General features: G+C 37.8%; 1 long non-coding RNA gene across 1 annotated transcript in view; it reads right to left on the reverse strand.

The window, feature by feature from the left end:
* The window catches only part of LOC129622450 (uncharacterized), a 29752-nt gene extending 25685 nt beyond the window's left edge, over positions 1 to 4067 (reverse strand). The window contains exon 1 of the long non-coding RNA XR_008699986.1: positions 3867 to 4067. This is a non-coding gene — a long non-coding RNA (uncharacterized LOC129622450). The remainder of the gene's footprint in view (positions 1 to 3866) is intronic.
* Between the last annotated feature and the right edge of the window lie 18505 nt (positions 4068 to 22572).

A 22572-nucleotide genomic window follows, 5' to 3' on the forward strand; every position in this document is an offset into this window, starting at 1 on the left:
GTTAACCAAGGACAGCTTTGTTTTGTTTTTTGAAAACACTGTGTGGCTACCTCAATGATACTGAAGAACTGACACTTCCAGTTACCTACATTGGAAAGCTTTACTTTTCCTCATTTAGCTTCGGGGAGAAAGCTTCATCCAAAATTCCTATTAGGCTCACAATATCAGCTATAATTAATTTGTTATTGTTGCTGTTGAGTTGCTAAGTCGTGGTTGACTCTTTGCCACCCCATGGACTGCAGCTCACTAGGCTTTCCTGTCCTTCACTATCTCCTGAAGTTTGCTCAAACTTATGTTGATAGAGTAGATGATGCTGTCTAACCCTCCCATCCTGTGCCACCCTCTTCTCCTTTTGCCTTCGATCTTTCCCAGTATCAGGGTCTTTTCCAATGACTCAGCTTTCAGCTCTTCACATTAGGTGCTCAAAGTACTGGAGCTTCAGCTTTAGCATCAGCCCTTCCAATAAATATTCAGGGTTGATTTCCTTTAGGATTAGCTAGCTTGATCTCTTTGCAGTCCAAGGGACTCTTCAGAGTCTTCTCTAGCATCACAATTCAAAAGCATCTGTTCTTCAGTGCTCAGCCTTCTTTATGATCCAACTCTCTTATCATGACTACTGGAAAAACTACTGTTCTGACTATACAGAACGTTGTTGGCAAAATGATGTCTCTGCTTTTTAATATGCTGTCTAGGTTTGTCATAGTTTTCCTTCCAAGGAGCAAGCATCTTTTAATTTCATGACTGCAGTCTCAATCCACAATGATTTCAGGGACCAAGAAAATAAAATCTCTCACGGTTTCCACTTTTTCTCCTTCTATTTGCCATGAAGTTATTAGAACAGATGTCATGATCTTAGTTTTTTTAATGTTGAGCTTTAAGCCAGTTTTTTGTTTTTTGTTTTTTTTTTTCCAATCTCCTCTTTCACCCTCAACAAGAGGCTCTTTAATTCCTGCTCAGTTTTTGCCATTAGAGTGGTATCATCTGCATATCTGAGGTTGTTGATATTTCTCCAGGAAATCTTGATTCTGGCTTGTGCTTCATCCAGCCTGGCATTTCACATGATGTACTCTACATATAAGTTAAATAAGCAGGGTGACAATATACAACCTTGATGTACTCCTTTCACAATTTTGAACCAGTCCAACTAGAACATCAAGTTCTAATTGTTGTTTCTTTATCTGCATACAGGTTATAAAGGAGGAAGATAGGGTGGTCTGGTATTCCCATCTCTTTAAGTATTTTTCACATTTTGTTTTAATCCACACAATTAAAGGATTTAGTACAGTCAATGAAGAAGAAGTAGATATTTTCTTGGAATTCCCTTGCTTTTTCTATGATCCAACAGATGTTGGCAATTTTATCTCTGGTTCCTCTGCCTTTTCTAAATCCAGCTTATATATCTAGAAGTTCTCTATTCATGTACAGTTGAAGCTTAGCTTGAAGGATTTTGAGCATTTCCTTGCCAACATGTGAAATGGTTTTTAGTAAGACCCATGGCCTCCCATTTTGGTAATCTATTTAGAAACATTTTTTTTTTTTTAACTTTGCAATATTCTATTGGTTTTGCCATATATCAACATGAAATACTTTTGAGGCAACTAATTCTTTAAAAATTTCCAAGAGCCCCCCAGGTGGAGGTAGAACCTTAGAGGAAGCACTTCACATTTAGCTCAAGCAGTTAATACCAGATGTTTGAGCATTACCAAAGTAACTAGCCAGCCATAAAGTCACATTCAAAGTCAAATGGCAAAAGTGCCCCAAATGTGACTTCCTGGTCCCATTAGGCCTGTGACCTTCTTTCTAAAGCACCTTATAAATGGAGTTTTCCTTCACAGGGGGAGCTCCTCAAGTTAAAGCTGAAGCTTCCCAAATCAGAAAGAGCTCCCCAAAAAGGCCCTGGTGGGACCCTGATGTCAAACTGTTCCAGGGAAAAGGTTACTTGAGCATTTAATTTGCAAAGGAGAGTGGTTTCTATTAGAAAGTCAATGAACTTGTTCCCTACTGCCACAGTTACCATGGGCTCTTGTGGGTAAATTAGAATTGGACATCTCAAGTCCAAGGGAGTCCATGGGCCTCTTCATTTATTATCAGGGTGTTTCTCTTCCTTGAAAAATACTTTCAACTGCAAGATCATATAACAATTGTGAGACATGCAGGGGCCTTTGCTCTTCTAATCTTAATATATTTAATATACACCCCTGCCGGGAGCCAGCATATTGCATATTGAGTGCATATTGCATATTGAGTGCAGCACTTTCCACAGCATCATCTTTCAGGATCTGGAATAGTTCAACTGGAATTCTATCACTGCCGGGAGCCAGTGTGAGGAACTCCGCCCATGACAAAGGTCATGAGGAAGGAGGCTCGGCATACGCAAAGGAGGGATCGAGCCTCAGGAGTCCCCCTGGAAATTCTTGAGCATCTAACCCCCAAACCAGAGTCTGCCTACTTTCTGCTTTGTGCTTTCACCTACACCTCTGACTTTACGGGGGGCTGTCCCCCACTACCTCTCTCTGAAAAAAGAGTTAGCTTACAGCTCCAGTTAATAATTCCTGGGTGTGACAGTGTTTCAACCTACAAACTCCTTTGGAAATCCTCTAGCCTGCCTGAATAGGTTTTTCCGGCCACATGTGATTGTTCAGAGCCTCCCAACTGTGAGAGGCAGATGTTCTAAACTGCCCTAAACACAGATTCCTTTGAGTAGTTAAAAGATTGATTAGAAATTGTATTGGTGAAGGGTTTTTCACTTGTTGGGCCAATGTTTGCTGCTAAGTCTCCATACTCCTTACCTACTGTGTCCTTGGCAGTGTATTGATTGATATAATGGGTGTATAGAAATGTAAAATGCAGCTTTGTCCAGTGCTTTTTTGGAGGCTGGTGCCTGACTTTGGAATAATCACCTTTAGAGAAAAATAAGTTTCTTAAAATGTTAACAGGCCTCCGGGCCAGAAGATGATGTCAATCACCTGAACTTTTGCATATGATAAGTTTGCAGGAAGAAAGCCTGGCTTGCTGCATGACTCTACCCCTTCCCCCATTATCCTCTATGCATAACTTAAGGTATAAAAACTACTTTGGAAAATAAAGTGCAGGCCTTGTTCACCAAAACTTGGTCTCCCCATGTCGCTCTCTCTTTCAACTTCTGGCTGAGTCTCCATCTGGAGCGCGGAACCCGCCATGCTTGCTAATTATGCCTGGGCTTTTAAGATCCGACCGGGGAGGCCTCAGTGTCTCCTCTCCTTTGGGAAAACGGAAGGACGCCTGCGGCCTACGTAAGTGGTGCAAACTTCTTGTCTTGAAGTTTTATTGGTCTCCAGCGTAAACCAAGCTACTCGGCCTCTTTTCTCCACTGAATTTTCCTACTGAGCTATCCTCATTCTATTACTCTTTGTATCCTTAATTAACGTGTAATTAAGCAGTTGTTTCCTGACCCTCGCCTATGCCGTCTCTCCTTCGAATACCCTGGATCAGCTGGGGCTGGACCCCGGCACACCCCAAAGAGCTTTTCTTGTGCTAGATGAAGTACTTCCCATTTCTATAAGTGTGATAATACCAAAACACAAAGATGTAAGCAAATTCCAAAAAGAAAGGCACAGACAAATTCCAAAGTTGATTCACAGAAGAACCAGTTCCCAATTTAGGTAAATAAAATTACCCTAAAAAACAAATGAACTAATTCCAATTAGGATAGGCCTACACCCACAGGAACTAGCTCTCCCAATGAACCAGTTTTGACTCAGGTAGAGTCCAAGAACAATTCTCCTTTCCAACAAGTTACCCCAAACGAATTGGCTTGTTCTATAAAGTAAAAGCCCAAATTGGAGGGAGGGGGATAATTTCCCTGTGTACACAATGGAGCAACTTACCCTACGAAATTGAGTCCATGGATTCACAGAAATTTGTTGGCTCCTTGCTTCAACTGCCAAGTGCTAGGGAAGCCTTTGCCACTTTAGGGAATTTTGACAGAAAGATTCTCAGGACAAATGGTCTGGCAGCTACTGAGGCCTTGGCTCAATATTCCCTGACTGGGGCTTGTTAGCCCACAAGTAGCAAGGCTCCAGGCTGACTAAGTCAAATTTGTTACTCAGTCTGAGCTCACTCAGATCCATGCAAGTCAGGCCAATAAATCTCTGAAAGATGAAGTGTGTAGGCAAGGAGTATGATTATTAGGAAAGCTGACTGACCAAGAAGATGGCAAACTAATGTCTCAAAATAATCATCATATTGAGGTCTGAATGCCAGATTCTTTTAAAGAACAGAGATGGGGTGGGGTGGGGTGAGGAAACAAAGTAAAAGGCGCATTAATCTTGTAAATATCTCCTAGAATGGCAAGCCTCAGGCTGGGGATGTGTTCATTTCTTCCTTCTTGCCATCCACAGGTGGACAGGGTCCTAAACAAAGGCACTTTGGTTTAATAGTCAGGCAGACAGACAGGGTGTTCTGAGGCAGGCCAGTATATATAATTATAATAACAAAAGCAATGAAAAACAAGTCAAAGAAACAGTTCCAACATAGGGTCAAAATTGACTTTTCCTTGCAACAACCTCATACCTGATTCCCAAATTAAGGTATTGATAAGGACCTTTCAAAGGTGAACCCATCTACTTATATAATGTTGCAGTGTTCTGGAATTATGGATGATCCAAATCTAATAATGCTGCCCTTCACTCAACAAATAAGGATTCATGGTCCCCGGTGTGTCAAGCAGTCAGTGAACTGTGAACTCAACAGCCTAGCCCTGCCTACATGGAAGTTAAAGATGCCTTTAATTCCTGTATTATATTTTATTATATCTGCTAGGTAATATTTTTTTTAACTGTGAAAATTTATTATATAGTACAGATAATGTCTGATTTTATGTATTTTTTACCCATTTCCATGCCCCTCTGGGAAGGCTAAATTCAAAGTAGTGACTTCCTGAAGCCTTTATGCATCTTATTTCTTTAAAAAATTTATTTCTAGTCAACTGGAGAATAATTGCTTTACAATATTGTGTTCATTTCTGCCATATATAAAAGTGAATCAGCCATAGGTATGCATATGTCCCCTCCCTGAACTTCCCTCCCACCTCCTACCCCTCTAGGTTGTCACAGAGCACCAGATTTAAGTTCCCTATGTCATATAGCAAATTTCCAGTGGCTATCTAATTTATCTTATTTCTTTTTTTAATATAAATTTATTTATTTTAATTGGAGGTTAATTACTTTACAATATTGTATTGGTTTTGCCATATATCAACATGAATCCTCCACAGGTATACACGTGTTCCCCATCCTGAACCCTCCTCCCTCCTCCCTCCCCATACCATCCCTCTGAGTCGTCTCAGTGCATCAGCCCCAAGCATCCAGTATCATGCATCGAACCTGGACTGGCGATTCATTTCATATATGATATTATACATGTTTCAATGCCATTCTCCCAAATCATTCCACCTTCTCCCTCTCCCACAGAGTCCAAAAGACAGTTCTATACATCTGTGTCTCTTTTGCTGTCTCTCATACAGGATTATCATTACCATCTTTCTAAATTCCATATATATGCATTAGTATACTGTACTGGTGTCTTTCTTTCTGGCTTACTTCACTCTGTATAATAGGCTCCAGTTTCATCCACCTTATTAGAACTGATTCAAATGTATTCTTTTTAATGGCTGAGTAATATTTCATTGTATATATGTATCACAGCTTTCTTATCCATTCATCTGCCAATGGACATCTAGGTTGCTTCCATGTCCTGGCTATTAGAAACAGTGCTGCAATGAACATTGGGGTACACATGTCTCTTTTAATTCTGGTTTCCTCAGTATGATGCCCAGCAGTGAGATTGTTGGGCAGTTCTATTTCCGGTTTTTTAAGGAATCTCCACACTGTTCTCCATAGAGGCTGTACTAGTTTGCATTCCCACCAACAGTGTAAGAAGGTTTCCTTTTCTCCACACCCTCTCCAGCATTTATTGCTTGTAGACTTTTCGATCGCAGCCATTCTGACTGGTATGAAATGGTAACTCATTGTGGTTTTGATTTGCATTTCTCTGATAATGAGTGATGTCGAGCATCTTTTCATGTGTTTGTTAGCCATCTGTATGTCTTCTTTGGAGAAATGTCTATTTAGTTCTTTGGCCCATTTTTTGATTGGGTGATTTAGTTTTCTGGAGTTGAGCTGTAGGAGTTGCTTGTATATTTTTGAGATTAGTTGTTTGTCAGTTGCTTCATTTGCTATTACTTTCTCCCATTCTGAAGGCTGTCTTTTCACCTTGCTAATAGTTTCCTTTGTTGTGCAGAAGCTTTTAAGTTTAATTAGGTCCCATTTGTTTATTTTTGCTTTTATTTCCAATATTCTGGAAGGTGGGTCATAGAGGATCCTGCTGTGATTTATGTCGGAGAGTGTTTTGCCTATGTTCTCCTCTGCCAAAGCAATCTTGAGAAAAAAGAACGCAACTGGAGGAATCAACCTGCCTGACTTCAGGCTCTACTACAAAGCCACAGTCATCAAGACAGTATAGTACTGGCACAAAGACAGAAATATAGATCAATGGAACAAAATAGAAAGCCCAGAGATAAATCCACGCACCTATGGACACCTTATCTTTGACAAAGGAGGCAAGAATATACAATGGATTAAAGGCAATCTCTTTAACAAGTGGTGCTGGGAAAACTGGTCAACCACTTGTAAAAGAATGAAACTAGAACACTTTCTAACACCATACACAAAAATAAACTCAAAATGGATTAAAGATTTAAACATAAGACCAGAAACTTTAAAACTCCTAGAGGAGAACATAGGCAAAACACTCTCTGACATAAATCACAGAAGGATCCTCTATGACCCACCTCCCAGAATATTGGAAATAATTTATCCTATTTCTGAGTCTTATCTTGAATTGACTCCCAGAGAGTATGCCTTGTATATTGTTGTTGTTCAGTCACTAAGTCATATCCAACTCTTTGTAACCCCAGAGACTGCAGGATGTCAGGCTCCTCTGTCTTCCACTGGCTCCTGGAGTTTGCTCACATTCATGTCCAGTGAGTCAGTGACAGCATCAGAGGATGTATCTCACCCTCTGCCTTTATACCTACTGATTATGTGGTCACTCCTCTGTTTCCCTGGTTTGCAGGTCCTCCTGGCACTTTGTTCATTTTTTTTTTCTCCCTGAGTCTTTTGGTTTCTACTTTGCCCAATTGTGTTCTTCTTGTCCAGGTTCCTCAGATAGTCTCCATGTATGACATTTGTGTTATTACTGACTGATTTGGGTATTGTTGAGGCAAGAGATCAGACAGCTGTCATGAAATTCCTTCAATGTGACATTCTTGAACCTACAGAGCTCTGGGCACAGAAGCCTGCACTTTTGCTTTGTATTTTGCTCCATGCACTAATCTCCAGAATAAACTATGACATGTATAATTATTCAATAAAAATTCCAGACACTGTGTGACTTAGAAAGTTTGTGTCTTTGTTAAGGCTTTTGAAAGATAAATTCAGAACAAGAAAAATGTGTGACTCACTACTTATTCCATGTTTTCTTTTTGCTCTGAATTATGTTAGGCATTATAATTATTCCATTTGATAATATCGACATCATATTCTTATATTTTTAATATACTGTATTTTATATCTCACCCTAAATAGTATCAGATATGTTTATATTTGGTATTCCTAAAATTTCACAGTGGTCTTTGAACCGAAGATGTATTGGTTTAACAGTGAAGGGCTGTGGGGAAATGTCATATTTGGATTTCTTGCATTTTTATGAATAGAAAAGGCACCCATTATTTCAAGATAATTCATGATTGTCTTGTGCTTTAATGGAGTGAAGGTAACTGTGAACCTGATTGTTGTAAAGATAGACTATACTTTGAGCTATCTGTGATTACCCAGGCTCAGAACACATCACAGTGTGGTTACGTTTGAATGCCTAGCACTAGAACACTCCACTGCAGATCAAAGTCATAGGGTCTAAATTTTTAAATCAACTTGCTAAGTATGCAGCCTAATGAACTCTGTTGTTTCATTCCTATAAATATTTTACTACTCCTTCACTGTGACCATATTCTGTTCTTTCTTGATTTATTAATTTCTATCTATCCTAATTTCTATCACCAAAGACCTTAATTGACTGCCATGCCACTTTGGGAAAAACACGTACTCACCTCTCCAAAAATTCTGGTTCCTAATGCTGATTTTATCACGATGATATTGTGTTTAGGACAATATATATTTAAATCGCATGTATATATATATTTAAATTAGCATGCATATGTGATTTATTTGTAGAAACACTGTCATTATAACATCTTGCTAAGTTTGTTTTACCTTTGCAGATGTATATTTAACTCATTTATATAATGTGAGTGTTTTGAATTTCCTCATGTTTGTTATTTTTTCCTGTTTCATCTTATTATGCAATAAATTAATGCTAAAATGGAGAAGAAAAAGGAAAGAGCTTGTCTGGAAGAAGGTAAACAATTAACCTTATTTGGGCAATTTTTGCCCCTGCCAGTATATAAAAAAGATTTGTGCTTCTACTTAAAGGATTTCTACTCCATATCGCTTTCTCCTGTAACCATTTTGGTCTTTATTCATCATTTCCTTAAAGTATGCTCCCCCTTGCTTCCTGCTGTCATTTTGGAACTTTGATTACAAAGATGATATTTCTGTTTACTCTCATAGCTAATTAGCCAACAAAAAATGATGTTGCCTGTGGCGGATTCATTTTGATATTTGGCAAAACTAATACAATTATGTAAAGTTTAAAAATAAAATAAAATTTAAAAAAAAAAGAATTTAACCTGTTAAATCAACTCAAAAGTTATCTATTGAGTAGTTACTCCATTCCTAACTCTAGGCTGAGTACTCTATGAAATACCAAAAATACACCAGAGAAAACCTCCTGCTTTAAAATAGTTTGCATATTTATGAAAGCATGGCATACAATGAAGTGTAAAGAATAACATAAAACTGTTTAACAAATCACCAAATGCTTATATTTTCTTCCATGGAAAAATCAAATTCAATGAATAATATTTATTAAACCTAAGTTATGATCACATATAAGAGACATAACAATTTTAGATATGTTAAATATGAAAAGTGTGCATGTTGGAATTAATGAAATATGATGTATTAGTATTTGTGTTGTAACATTTCTCAATACGTCTTTTTCAGTATATTAAAGCATCAATTTAGCACATGGTCTTAAAGTTCAACTTGCGTATTAATGGCTCTAAAGTACTACACATTGATATCTTTTTTCCTGCCTCCTTCTCATATATGATCTATGCAATCACAATCGCTCAGCCTTCAATTACATCCCAATGTCATCACATTTTCCAGCTTCTAACACTGTTGCACTGACAAAACGACCCCCATCATCCCTAGGATACAGCAATGATACTCAAATTGTTCTGAGTTTTCAGGCATGCTAACCTAAAATCTATTTACAAAGAAACAGCAAAAGTGACTGTCTCAAAACATGAAGTCATGTTGTTTCCCTCCCTCAAAACCTGAAAGCATTCTCATTGTTCATAATAAACCCCAAACTGTTTACCATAATCCAGTCTACAGAAGTAATACAATATATAGTGTCAATAATGATAGTCATATTAATTTTATAAACAGCATAAACTATCTCCTTCTCTGACTTTCTCTGATGCCTCTCTTCACCTCACATTTTATTACACAGCTACACTGAGATGCTCGTTGTTCCTTGAGTATCCTGACCTCCTATTGCTCTGACATCTTTACAGTCTTACAACTGCTGTTCTTTCTGTCTAGAGACATCTGTCAATAAGGCAGTGCGGTAGTTAAGAATATGGGTAGTGAAGTCTGATGTCCTGGCTAAAGCCCTAGCTTTCACACTTACTTCCTAGGTGCATGACCATGGGAAAACAGTCAGCTCACCCCTGACACTTGCAGTATATCTGAAAAAGGAGGATACTCTTTGCACCTACTTCTGAAAGTTGTGATAAAGATTAAATGATTTATTTGTGTAAGATGCTTAGAAAGTACAAAAACTAGCTATATAAATTAGTCATGTTTATCTTGTTAATTGCTAGATCTCTTCTTAAGTATCACTTCTGTAAATTACTATCTGTACTTGAGTATGCTCAGTCCCTCAGTCGTATCCAACTCTTTGCAACCCCATGGACTGTAACCCATGTAACAGTCTCCTTTGTCCATGGGATTTTCTTGGCAAGAATACTGGAGTGGATTGCAATTTCCCTCTCCATATTATCTGTATATCTTCTATAAAATAGAGACCTCTACTTCTTCCATTTCCTTAGCTTGTTTGACTTTTTTTTCCTTTATAGCATTACAAGTAAAAAAAATATAATATTTTTTCTTGCTTTCTTATTTATTATCGATCTTACCCTTCATAGTAGACACTGCATAATCACAAAGACTTTATCATCCTTGCTTACTACTTTACCCCTGGTTAAGGAAACACTGGCATATAGTAAGTATATACTGAGAATTTGTGAAAAGAAAGAGAGAAGTTGCAAGTTCTAAAATATAGCTTTAAAAATTTGATGATTTTAGTTTTCTAACCAATATGCCACCATGCACTGACTTTGTAAGGTGCATAAAGAATCATAAAATCCCATAATCCAGGTAACATTTTTCCTGATCAGATCAAATCTCATTTTCCATGGGAAAATCAAATTCAATGAATAGAGCAGGTGGAGCCAGTGAAGAATCCATTTGTTTACATGATGTAGTATGAAACATCCTGAAAGTTCCACCTCAACCATGTTACCTCCAGGCTTAAAACACTCATTGTTGGCTTGAGGCACCATCTCTCAAAATCTCTACAAGATCAGAATCTTAAGGCAGTCACGGCTTGTAGTCAGAGCCCAAGAATGCTTAAGAAGCAGAAACTTAGAAGCTAGGAATCCAAGTACTATAAACATAATACTTGAAATGATTCAGGCATATATAAAATATTATACAAGTGTAGATTCCAAAGAAAAACTCGGATTCATCTGGACCTTTCAAATATGCATAGAAAAATCAAACTATTAGTGATGCACCTCAAATAGTGGAATGCTTTAGCATCTCTCCCTGTGCCTGATAATGTCAAACCTGTACCTACCTGCTTTGATAAAAATTTATGGTTTACTCCAACTTCTTCACAAACAGAATTTTCAAGTATTAATTCATTAGAAAAGAAAAACAAAAAAGATAACCACTTAGTATGGAATTCTGCATTACACATTCTGTTCATGTTCCCTGACATCACTTGCTATGCTGGACATGTTTCCCTGGACTCTCAACTGTGTATCACAACATACAGAATATTTGGATATTTGGAATTGAATCTCTAGTTTGTCAAATGTAATTTAGAGCTTGTTTGTGGGGGTTTCATTTCAGAAGTCTAATTAGAGGTGGTTCTGGAAAATAAAATAAGCCATAGCCAAAGACAAGACTGACCAGTGACTAAGCACCATTGCTATTATCCATGGACCTTTCTGGTGTTTGAGATGCTATCTTAAACATGCATTTTTATTTTTATTGTTAATGTGCTCTTAATTAAAATTATTTTCTCATCTTGTAATTACTTGTTTGGGTAGCATGCTATTTTCTCAAGAAATGGGAAGTATTGATGTAACCTCACAATTGGAAAGTCCTATTTCTTTATGACTGGTTAGCCCAGTTATTAAGCTAGTAAAGCTAACATTATCAAGTAACCACAAGAGCTTGCTGAGTTGGTACTGTCATAGGCTGACTCTCTTGCCCTACTCAATTAGAATGAATGTATTTGGTTGTAATCGAATGAGATGAGAGTGTGTAGATGTACTTGCGCACATTACAGTTCCATAACTTGGTGTGCAATTTAAAGTAGTTATCAGTGGATATTAGATGAGCTTGGGGACTATATCATAAGTTCTTTTCATTATGGGTTCATAGTTTTAAATAAGTGTGTCAGAGAGTAAAAGTGAGCATCCCAATTCTCCAGAGCATATGAGATCTCAGAAAATAGATATTCTCCTCTTTCACTTGAGAATTACTCAGCCCTCAGTGGGGGTTGGTGGGAAACAATAGTTCTCTTGAGTTTCTAAGAACCTCTTCTTCCGTACTCACCTTGTAAGTTGAGCCCTTAACTAGTGAAGCTATTCCTTAAAAATCGGAGCCAAGGAGACCAATACCTGAATTTTTTATTCTAATGATTGCTTTTCTCCCACCTGAATATGAGATAATCAGCTTCATCCTATCCTAAAGTCTTATTTGTAATCCTCATCCTAGTCAACTGTCTTTAAAGCTTCTCACAAAAAAAGATTAAATGCGAGGAGAAGGCATTGTCACTTTCAGTCATAGAATGGGTGAAAGGAAAATAAGAGGTGACCTTAAGCTAATTAATTATACCATCCAAACATTTTAAAAAAGTCATCAGCCCAACAAAAATACAAGTGGGAAATAATATAAGTTGAGACAAATGCCACTGAGTTAGCTTGCATCTAACTGTGAAATAAATGGACGAACACTGAGTAGATGGGGGAAATTTACCTGAATCATTGTAAATCAACTATACTTTTTAAAAAAAGCAAACCTAAAAATAGAGCTACCATGTGCTGTGCTTAGTGGCTGAGTCATGTCTGACTGTTATGACCTATGGATTGTAGCTTGCCAGGATCCTCTGTCCACGGGATTCTCCAGGCAAGAATACTGGAGTAAGTTGTCATGCCCTCCTCCAGGAGATCTTCCCAGTCCATAGATCAACCCATGTCTCCCACATTATAGGGGGATTCTTTACCATCTATACCACCAGGGAAGACCAGAGCTACCATATGACCCTACAATCCCACTCCTGGGCATATATCCAGACAAAAACATTATTTGAAAAGGTACATGCACCTATCTATTTATTGAAATACTGCATACAATAGCCAAGACATGGAAGCAATCTAAATGCCCATTAACAAAGGAATGGATAAAGAAGATGTGTTTTATATATATATACATATACATACACACACACACGCACACACAAACACACACACAAAGGAATATTACTCAGCCATCGAAAAGAATGAAATAAATGTCATTTGCAGCAACATGGATGGACCTAGAGAGTGTCATACTGAGTGAAGTAAGTCAAACAGAGAAGAAGGAATATTGTATGACATCCCTTATATGTGGAATCTAAAAAGAAATGATACAAATTAACTTACTCACAAAGTGGAAAGAGACTCACAGACTTAGAGAATGAACTTAATGGTTGCCAGGAGGAAGGGACAGTTAATGAGTTTGTGATGGATGTGTATACACTGCTATATTTAAAATGGATAACCAATAAGGAACCACTGTATGGAACTCTGCTCACTGTTATATGGCAGCCTGGATGGCGGGGAGGGGAGTTTGAGGGAGAATGGATACATGGATCTGTATGGCTGAGTCCCTTCCTTGTTCACCTGAAACTATGCCCCAATACAAAAGAAAAAGTTTTAAAAAACAAATAAAGCTGTTAACTCAGCATCTGAATTATATTTAGATTGTGGTCAAGATTCTTGAACAACCTACAATAAAGATTTTTATACAGATAGAAAAATAGAGATTATCATATTAAGGGAAGTAAATCAGACAGAAAGACAAATATTATATGATATTGATTATCTGCAGAGTCATATTGTAAAATAGAATACAAATAAAAATATAAATAGAGGAGAGAGGACAGGGACAAATTAAAAATTTGGGATTAATACACTATTATATATAAAATAGGTAATCAGCAAGGGGCTACTGAATAGCCTAGCGAAATATACTCAATTTCTTGTAATAACCTATAATGGAAGAGAATGTAAAAAAAAAAAAAAAAAGAACATATATATACATATGTATAACTGAATCATTTTACTGTACATCTGAAACTAATACAACACTGTAAAACAGCTATAAGTGAGTTAGTGATAGTTGCTCAGTCGTGTCTGACTCTTTGTGACTCCATCGGCTGTATCTCTGTCCATAGGATTCTCCAGGCAAGAATACTGGAGTGGTTTACCATTTACTTCTCCAACTATATTTCAACTATAGTTATAAGTATAAAACAACTATACTTATAAATATAAAACAAGTCTATTTCAATAAATAATAAATAAAAAGATTAATCATGAGGGGAGAAGAGTACAAATGCAAGATACTTAAAATACATTTGAAATTCAGAAATTTAAACTTGAGTTTAAAAAAAAAGAAAGAAAAAGATTCTGCTAATTGCCTAAGATGCTTATAGTTGAATTGATTTGATTGGCACTCCTGAAACAGCATTGCTCAGCTGAGACAGATGTAAGCATGACCTCTACTTACTGTAAGCCAATCTTTATTAGACAGTTGTGTCTACCCTGTTGCTAAGGTAAGAAAAGACTGAAATATTAAGAAACACTGAATAGGAGATGGAAATAGCTAAAGAAATAGTAGTTCATCAGTTCAGTTTAGTTCAGTTCAGTCGCTCAGTCGTGTCCGACTCTTTGCAACCCCATTAATCATAGCACACCAGGCCTCCCTGTCCATCACCAACTCCCAGAGTTCACTCAGACTCACGTCCATCGAGTCAGTGATGCCATCCAGCCATCTCATCCTCTGCCATCCCCTTCTCCTCCTGCCCCAGTCCCTCCCAGCATCAGAGTCTTTTCCAATGAGTCAACACTTTGCATGAGGTGGCCAAAATACTGGAGTTTCAGCTTTAGCATCATTTCTGCCAAAGAAATCCCAGGGCTGATCTCCTTCAGAATGGACTGGCTGGATCTCCTTGCAATCCAAGGGACTCTCAAGAGTCTTCTCCAACACCACAGTTCAAAAGCATCAACTCATCGACGCTCAGCCTTCTTCACAGTCCAACTCTCACATCCATACATGACCACAGGAAAAAACCATAGGCTTGACTAGACGGACCTTTGTTGGCAAAGTAATGTCTCTGCTTTTCAATATGCTATCTAGGTTGGACATAACTTTCCTTCCAAGGAGTAAGCATCTTTTAATTTTGTGGCTGCAGTCACCATCTGCAGTGATTTTGGAGCCCCAAAAAAGAAAGTATGGCACTGTTTCCACTGTTTCCCCATCTATTTCCCATGAAATGGTGGGACCAGATGCCATGATCTTAGTTTTCTGAATGTTGAGCTTTAAGCCAATTTTTTCACTCTCCACTTTCACTTTCATCAAGAGGTTTTTTAGTTCTTCTTTACTTTCTGCCATAAAGGTGGTGTCATCTGCATATCTGAGGTGATTGATATTTCTCCCAGCAATCTTGATTCCAGCTTGTGTTTCTTCCAGTCCAGCGTTTCTCATGATGTACTCTGCATATAAGCTAAATAAGCAGGGTGATAATATACAGCCTTGACATACTCCTTTTCCTATTTGGAACCAGTCTGTTGTTCCATGTCCAGTTCTAACTGTTGCTTCCTGACCTGCATACAAATTTCTCAAGAGGCAGGTCTGGTGGTCTGGTATTCCCATCTCTTTCAGAATTTTCTACAATTTATTGTGATGCACACAGTCAAAGGCTTTGGCATAGTCAATAAAGCAGAAATAGATGTTTTTCTGGAACTCTCTTGCTTTTTTGATGATTCAGTGGATGTTGGCAATTTGATCTCTGGTTCCTCTGCCTTTTCTAAAACCAGCTTGAACATCTGGAAGTTCATGGTTCACGTATTGCTGAAGCCTTGGCTTGGAGAATTTTGAGCATTGCTTTACTAGCATGTGAGATGAGTGCAATTGTGCGGTAGTTTGAGCATTCTTTGACATTGCCTTTCTTTGGGATCGGAATGAAAACTGACCTTTTCCAGTCCTGTGGCCACTGCTGAGTTTTCCAAATTTGCTGGCATATTGAGTGCAGCACTTTCACAGCATCATCTTTCAAGATTTGAAAGAGCTCAACTGGAATTCCATCACCTCCACTAGCTTTTTTCGTAGTGATGCTTTCTAAGGCCCACTTGACTTCATATTCCAGGATGTCTGGCTCTAGGTCAGTGATCACACCATCGTGATTATCTGGGTCATGAAGATCTTTTTTGTACAGTTCTTCTGTGTGTCCTTGCCACCTCTTCTTGATATCTTCTGCTTCTTTTAGGTCTATACCATTTCTGAGTAATCCATCAGGTGATGGTAAAGTTTTTAAATCATTAACTCAGTATTTTACTTGTCAGTTACAGATATAGATTTGATCTTACTGTTTCAATCAATGAGAAGAGGGAAGTATTACCTGACCACATGGTGATTAAATGAATCCTGGGGTTATTCCTTTATAAGCAAGTTTTAGGAATCAAGTAATTAATTGAGGAAAAAATACTAATTAATATTTTATATAGATCTATGCTTTTGATTGTCTACTTCAAGTTGCTGTTATCACTTTTTTTCTCCTGAATCTTTCACCATTTCTTAGATATCAGTTGCTTTCTGTTTTTCATTACCCACCCCTATATCTATCTCTACCTTGATCAAAAATTAAAATGAGAAATAGAACTGTTGGTTTATGAGGACAAAAATGTACATTCTAATTTCATTCTATGCTCACCTATACTCTCCAGCTACCAGTCTAGCCAAACTTGATAGAATAAACTGAGAGATGAACAAAAATAATAAATATCATTTTTGACATACTGTGTAAGGTAAGGTGACAGTAAGTTAACAAAGTATCAAAGGAGGGGAAAGGAGAGAAGCTTTGAGAGAAACTGGTACTTCTCAAATTAAATAAGGTGAGTCTAGAAATTATCTCTGTGTCTAATGTTGTGCTTGGTGGCAAGAAACAGTTAATGCTTATATTCTGAGTAAACACCTAATAGAGGGTTCACCCTTGTCTGAAGTGATAAATAACTATCTTAAAGTATGTGCTTGCATTATCTTTGTCCTGCATTTCAGTAAGGTTTCCATGGTACCCAATTTTTCTTGAATTTCATTCTTATTTTCAGTTTCCCTTTTTCAATTATCCATGGAAACAAATTTCCTCGTTTCTTTTCTATCTGCTCTCTCTCTCTCATTTCCTTATGCATATAAAAAACTGACCTTCCATATGATAGTCTTCAATAACTTCTTTTAATAAAAGTAGACTAAAGAGCTGTAAGTAACCTCAACAATACAAGTGAGTTACAAAACTGTTTCTTTCTTTCTTACAGACAAACCCAAGGCCAGTCCTGATTCTAATCATCACCTGAGGGTGCATTTTCCTTCATTTTATAATTCTGCTATTCGCAAAAGTATTGTATCTCCTGAGTAAGAAAATAGAGTATGGATGAGGCCACATTCATACCTTTTAAGCTGATGATGAATCAGAAGTTACAAATATTAAGTCTGCTTGCATCCCATTGACTAACATTTAGTCAAATACCCCAATCTAAATCTAGTGGAAGTCAAGGAAATAGTGTCTTTTCCTGGTAAGTCAGATTTACTTCTGTAATTCATTTGCTATAGAACAAGGATAGAACAGATGTTATTGGCCAACAGGCAGTGTTTACCACGTTTATTTATGTAAATAATTCTTTTTATATTAATGAATTCCTAAAACTCACTATGCATATGTAGTAGATATCAATGGCTGCATTAAAAAAGTAACCCCAACTTAGTGGATTAAGACAACACAACTTATTAACATTTCCTGAGCAGTAGGAATCCAGGACCTGGGTGGTTCTTGTTCAAGGCTTCTCTTGAGGTTACAGTCAAGTCATTGGCTAGACCTGTAATATCTCTAAAGGTTTTACTTATGAGGCATATACTTTTAAGATGCACTGTTACATAGCAGTTGGATGGAGTCCTCAACTCCTCACTGCCTGTTGGATAGCATTCTCAGATCCTCTATATACTGCCTCTTCACAGAGCTCACAGAACTGTGTAAGGGTCCTCATAACATGGCCATTCCATTCCTCAGACTAAGAGAAAGAGAGGCAGGATGAATAGGGAGGGGGAGGAAAGCAGGGAGAAAGGAGATAAAAGGAGAAGAGGAAGGAGATTGGAGGAGGGGAGGAGGAAGAGACAGAGCCCAAGATGAAAGTTCTATGCTTTAAACACCCACACTCAAAAAAGACACACCCTCACTTCTGCCAGTCTATTGGTTGCACAAACAACTTTGTATAGTTGGATACAAGATAATCGAGAAGTAAAAATTATGGAAAGTAAGAGGTGGCATTATTGGGGGCTATATTAAAAGCTTATGACTACATCTCTCAATGCTATGATAGTTATCTTTGCAGTCTAGAATAAGAGATTCATGAAATAGAATTCAATATAATATTCAAGCTATATTAATATTACTGGAAGCCAGAAAATTGACATCCAGATACTTTTTTTAAATGGAGAAGAAACCAGAACACTGAATATACTTATGACATAGATAAGGGAACAATCACAGTCCTGTGAAATCCTAATTCTTCAACAATGCCTTCTATTTCTTGATTCTACTCCTCCATGAAATGCTAAATGTCATCTTCTTAGTCTTTTTTGGGGTCAGTGACTAAGATGTAATTAATGAATTTGTCATAAGTTCATAATGTGTTCTTCTCTAGGGAAAAAAAAATTGAAGGGGCTATTTTTGAAGAGTTCTTTAAAGACTTAAACCAAATCTTATACAAATGATAGAGCATTATTTTATTGTATTGTACAATTTTTTTGTCTATTACTTATTCTATTTTGTAGTGGAAGGATACTTTTATACTCCTCATTACAAACCAGTTTGCCTAGGTTAATACTGGCTTTGTCATGTTAGAGGGTCATGAGTGTTAGTTGCAACATAGTAATAGTAATAGTATTAGTGGTAGTTGCTCAGTTGTGTCCAACTCTTTGGACCCCATGGGCTATAGCCTACCAAGCTCCTCTCTACATGGAATTCTCCAGACAAGAATAATGGAGTGGGTTGCCATTCTTTTCTCCAGGGAATCTTCCCTACCCAGGGATTGAACTCAGCTCTCCAGCATTACAGTCAGATTCTTTACCACTGTGCCACATGGGAAGCCCCAACATAGGTTATCATTTATTTAACTAGAACAACAGGAGGTAGTATTGTTTCTATGACAAAAAACAGAACTGGAAATCAGCTGTTTTGGGATTCTACTCCTAACTGTACCAGAAACTGACCCTGATACTGGTTATAATGTTTTATTTATGTATTTACTTGTAAATTATAAACTTTATAAGCTTTATTAAACTTTATAAACTTATTTAAATTTTGGCAAATTAGTTTCCTCATCTCTAACTAATGATTTAAGTATAACTACCTCTTAAGATGACATTTCTACCTAAATTCCCTTCAATGCAATATGGTTTTGGGGCAATGAATTTCCATTTCATCAATGTCAAAATATGCCAAAAGATAGATTTACATTATGTCGATGAACACATTACAAAATATCAGCAGACTAAGTCACATAGAAATTATTTCCATGTTCAAGATTATGCAAAATCTACACTCATTTAAAGTGTTAGTCACTCAGTCACATCCGACACTTTGCGACCACGTGGACTATAGCCTGCCAGGTTCCTCTGTCCATAGAACTCTCCAGGCAAGAATATTGGAGTGGGTTGCCATTTCCTTCTCCAGGGGATCTTCCTGACTCAGGGATTTAGTCCAGGTCTCCTTTATTGCAGACAGATTCTTTACCGTCTGAGTCACCTTTCGGTTCAGTTCAGTTCAGTCACTCAGTCGTCTCTGACTGCAGCCCCATGAATCGCAGCACTCCAGGCCTCCAGTCCATCACCAACTTCCGGAGTTCACTCAAACTCACGTCCATTGAGTCGGTGATGTATGGCTCCCAACAGTGATGCCATCCAGCCATCTCATCCTCTGTCGTCCCCTTTTCCTCCTGTCCCCAATCCCGCCCATCATCAGAGTCTTTTCCAATGAGTCAACTCTTCCCATGAGGTGGCCAAAGTACTGGTGCTTCAGCTTTAGCATCATTCCCTCCAAAGAACACCCAGGGCTGATCTCCTTCAGAATGGACTGGTTGGATCTCCTTGCAGTCCAAGGGACTCTCAGGAGTCTTCTCCAACACCACAGTTCAAAAGCATCAATTATTGGGCGCTCAGCCTTCTTCACAGTCCAACTCTCACATCCATACATACAGCCCAGCAAATTCAAAGTAAGGATGAATCTTCTCTGACCCACCTGATAAGTGGATTTACAAGAAATTCATAAAATTCATTCTTAATAGTGTACAAATTCTGAATGACTAAATGTAAACTGAAAATAATCTAGGCCCAGAAGGGATAAGCCACTACTCCAAATAAGAGTCAAGGGAACGTATTGTCTGTTTCCTATTTTCCTGAGTATACAGGAATTTGTTTACATTGTAGTACAGTCTAAGAAACTTGAAAAAATACACACAAGGTTTTTCCTCTTAAACTAGCTTCCAAATTCTTGATATTATACTTGACCTTAAAATAAACAGAGATCAAAATCAGAATAAATTTAGCTCTCTGGTTTTGCCTCCCAAATACATTTCTCATCCTGTCTCTTTTCTTTGCACTCAGCTCTTCTCCATCTAACACAATTTTTTTTTTTCTCTGCACTTAGAATGACTGCCTTTTCTTTTAAACCACTGTACTCTGTAATGATCTTTCTAAAACCATGGTTCCCTTTCTACTGCTCCACTATATTTGAATTTGTAATCAAGCCATTTACCTCTACCCTCTTCATTGTGGTTACTGTTCTTTAATTTCTTCCTCCCTTCTCTTGTAATTTATTTACATTTGCAATTTCATTATGAGTTGTTAAAGTTCTTCAGGACACTTGTTTATATTAAAGACGTTTTATCTAATTATATGTGGCACAGCTTGCCCATTCACTCAAGCGCTCTTATGATAATTGTTGATGTATTCTCTATTAAGCAACTGGTATTGTTTCAAGATTGCATATTGCAGACTTTATAAATTATGCTGAGAAAAGTGATAGCCAGGATAATCAGGAGACCTAGGTTTTATTCCAAGTTTTTACATCACAGATTATTTTGGTGTCTTGTGTTTTTTTGTTTTTTGTTTTTTGTTTTTTTTTCAAATTCACTTTAACAACACTTAATACATATAATGAACCAAGCCCTAACTTAGAGTTTAGGATACAAAGATAAAATACCTATCTGTTCCCTAAACTAATGCCACCCAATTGTAGAAAGGATGCCAGCATAATGCAAAAGAACAATGATGGAGTCATGTGCTAAGTACTACATTTGCACACAAAAGGAACAGACTCTTCTATCTTCAGGCAGAAAGACACTTAGATACTAGGATACAAATGACCTGAGGATTGTAAATGAGCAGTAATTTTCTAACCAAAAGGGAGGAAGGTGTCAGATAAGCTAGGATGGGCAATAGTAAGTGCATGGAAGGAGAAGAGCTAGCTGCAATTTCTTGTCAAGATAAAAAAAAAAAAAAAAAATAGTACATGTTGGTGGCTCCTCTCTCAGTCAACTCTAGTGAAACTAAAGAAGGAAAACAGAAGCTTATATTTAACAAACTATATAAGTTAAAGAAAAACAACAACAACAACAACAACAACAGTTGAATGCTGCCCTGACTTAGTAAGTATTCTGAAGTTGAGATGGAAAGGCATGTCTGTAGCTAATTTCTAGAGGAAAGAGTAGAAGAGGGGGTTGGAGGAAAACATGCAAGTTCAGCTGTTACAGCTCCTGGAGTTGCCTTAGAAGATTCAGTGCAGGTTACGCTTTCACACAAAAATCATTAGGAACAGTCCAGATAGTCCTTTGGCTTGGATGGGATTAGAGTCTTACAAAAGTGTTATGGAGGGAAAGAATTAAAGTCAGCTATTCTCGATGTCCTTCTCCACCCCTTCCTTCCAAGCACACAGCTCATGTCAAGAAATACTTCAGATTTTTTCCTGTAGACCATGATCTACTTAGCTCCTTGCAGTTTGCTATTTTCTGGTAGTTTAACCCCTTTACTAAAGGCATTCTTCCTTACATGCCTAGGCTTCTCTGTCTGAAATTTCATACCATTCTTCATCTTTTCATTCACCTAGAGGGACCAAGATTTATGTTTGATTTTCTGCCTTTCTCTGTCACAGAGTAGAAGTTACTGGAATGGACACAGAAAAGTTAAATAATTTGCCTAACTATACAAGAGTAGACAGTGGTAGTGCTGGGCAATGAACCAGCGAATCCAGTTCCAAGTCTATGTTATTATAGGTTTATCACATGTATTGGGCTTCCCATGTGGCACTAGTGGTAAAGAACCTGCCTGCCAATGCAGGAGACATAAGAGACACAGGTTTGATCCCTGGGTCAGAAAGATCCCCTGAAGAAGGAAATGGCAACCCACTCCAGTATTCTTGCCTGGAGAATCCCATGGACAGAGGAGCCTGGTGGGCTACAGTCCTTGGGGTCACAGAGATTTAGACATGACTCAAGTGACTTAGCATGCACACACACATGCAAACATATTAGTGTATACAGCATATTGTATATTAAGAAAGTGAGCATTGAAGTGAATTGAAGTGAAGTCCCAGAGAAATGACCATTCGAGCTGTGTACTTACCACTTGGGCACACTTTGAACATCACAGTGCTTATTCTTGGCAGGGATCTGTGAGAGCTTTTCCCTGCAACCCAGGAGAAGTGAGAGGCTACAGTAGACATGACACTTGGCCTCTGGGT

The sequence above is a fragment of the Bubalus kerabau genome, chromosome 11 (assembly GCF_029407905.1).
Source record: "Bubalus kerabau isolate K-KA32 ecotype Philippines breed swamp buffalo chromosome 11, PCC_UOA_SB_1v2, whole genome shotgun sequence".
Lineage (NCBI taxonomy): Eukaryota > Metazoa > Chordata > Mammalia > Artiodactyla > Bovidae > Bubalus > Bubalus kerabau.